We start from the raw sequence: 2530 nt of genomic DNA, 5'->3' as shown, positions 1-2530 counted from the left end.
AAAGAAAGGACCCATTACTCCTTCTTCAAACCCAAAGGAAGCACAGTGCTTCTATTGCCAGGATAAGGGACACTTCAAGCGAAGCTGCCCCAAATATCTACAAGATCTAAAGGATGGGAAGGTTAAACCCACCCATGCAGGTATTTACACAATATTCTCTAACAACTCATCTAATGCTAATTCTTGGGTGCTTGATACAGGGTGTGGTATTCACATTTGTACTGATTTGCAGGCACTAAGAAGAAGTGAGCAAGTGGAGCACGGGAAGATAAACTTAGTCATGGGCAACAGGAAAGCATCACCTGTTACCAAGATAGGAGTTTATTCTTTATTGCTTAATAATGGGTTAATGTTAGATTTGAATAAGTGTTGTTACTCGCCCGAAATGGCGAGAAATATTATTTCCTTTCATGGCTTGTACAAACAAGGTTTTACATTTTCATTTGATAATAAAAATGGTGCTATTAATGTTTATTACAATGATTTATTTTACTTTAAAGCATTACCTTGTGATGGTGTATATGAAGCCGTGAATGTTGTAGACAATCTAGGAAATAATGTGTTGTATATTGATTCTTCAGATAGCTTGGATAAAGCATCCTTGTGGCACTGTCGTCTTGGACATGTTAACAAGAAGCGCATAGGCCAACTCCAAAAGGCTGGAGTCTTGGAATCATTTGACCTCAAGTCAGATGATAGTTGCGAGTCTTGTTTACTTGGAAAAAAGACAAAGTCACCCTTCACAGGTACTTGTGATAGGGGTGAAGGTTTGTTGGACCTTGTACACACGAATGTGTGTGGGCCCTTCAGAGTTGCTACAAGGGATGCTAATCGCTATTATGTGACTTTTACTGATGATTACAGTAGATATGGATATATTTACTTAATCAAGCATAAGTCAAAAACCTTTGAAAAGTTCAAAGAGTTTAAGCAGGAAGTTGAGAATCAATTGGGCAGGAACATCAAGATGCTCCGATCCGATCGAGGAGGAGAGTATCTTAGCATTGAGTTCCTTGACTATCTTAAGGAATGTGGGATTGTCTCACAATTAACACCTCCCAGAACACCACAGTTGAATGGTGTAGCTGAGAGGCGCAATCGAACCTTGTTGGATATGGTTCGTTCCATGATGAGTCGAGCTTCGTTACCAATCTCTTTCTGGGGGTATGCCTTAGAGACTGCCGCCCATATCCTTAATCTAGTCCCTACTAAAAAGGTTGCCAAAACACCTCACGAGATGTGGATTGGGAAAGTTCCCAATTTGGACCACATCAAGATTTGGGGTTGTGAAGCTTTCGTGAGGCGTGAGACTCATGATAAGCTTGAACCTCGAAGTGAGAGGTGTATTTTCATCGGCTACCCACAGAGATCCTTTGGTTACCTCTTCTACAGACCCAGTGATAATGTGGTTTTTGTAGCAAGAAGAGGAGTCTTTCATGAGAGAGAATTCATAAGCCAAGGGGACAGTGGGAGGCAAATTGACCTTGAAGAGCTTCAAGAGTCAAGTGGTGAAGGAACCTCAAATGCTATCGACCAACCTGAGGAGGAAACTCCTGTTGATCCGATAGATGAGTCTGTACCTCCAAGACGTTCCACTAGGGTGAGGAGCACACCTGATTTTTATTATGGTTATCACATCACCACTGAAGGTGATACATTTATTAGTGATAGTACACTAATAGATTTGGATGAACCTAATAATTACAGGGAAGCCATGGCAGGCCCTGAGTCTGCTAAATGGAAGGAGGCTATGGACAGCGAGATTCAGTCCATGTATGACAATCAAGTTTGGAACTTGGTTGACAATGTACCAGGTCGTAAGACAGTTGGGTGCAAATGGATCTTCAAGAAGAAGACCGACATGGATGGGAAGGTACACACTTATAAAGCGCGACTGGTTGCGAAGGGCTTTACTTAAACTCCGGGAGTTGACTATGATGAGACCTTCTCACCAGTAGCTAACATTAAGTCTATTAGAGTATTGTTAGCCATAGCTGCATTTCATGATTATGAAATATGGCAAATGGATGTCAAAACCGCTTTCCTTAATGGAAAGTTGGCTGAGGATGTTTACATGGCTCAACCAGAGGGTTTTGTCGATACAAGATACCCTAATAGAGTGTGTAAGCTTCATAAATCCATTTATGGATTGAAACAAGCATCTCGCAGATGGAACCTTTACTTTGATGAGAAAGTCAAAGAGTTTGGCTTTTCTAGGAGTGAGGATGAGTCTTGTGTGTATGTCAGGGCTAGTGGGAGCATAGTTAGCTTCTTGGTGTTGTATGTGGATGACATACTTCTCATACGAAACGACGTCCCAACCTTGCAGGAGGTTAAGTCCTGGCTTGGGAAGTGTTTCGCTATGAAGGACCTTGGGGAAGCTGCCTATATCCTAGGGATAAGGATATTGAGAGATAGGAGTAAGAGACTAATTGGACTTAGTCAGAGTACTTATGTGGATAAGGTACTGAAGAGGTTCAGTATGCAAGATTCCAAGAAAGGAGAATTACCAATCCAGAGTAATGCCAAG

Source organism: Lactuca virosa, chromosome 8 (genome assembly GCF_052849685.1).
Source record: "Lactuca virosa cultivar CGN04683 chromosome 8, Lactuca_virosa_CGN04683_v6, whole genome shotgun sequence".
In the NCBI taxonomy this organism is placed as follows: domain Eukaryota; kingdom Viridiplantae; phylum Streptophyta; class Magnoliopsida; order Asterales; family Asteraceae; genus Lactuca; species Lactuca virosa.
This window is presented reverse-complemented; position numbering follows the sequence as displayed.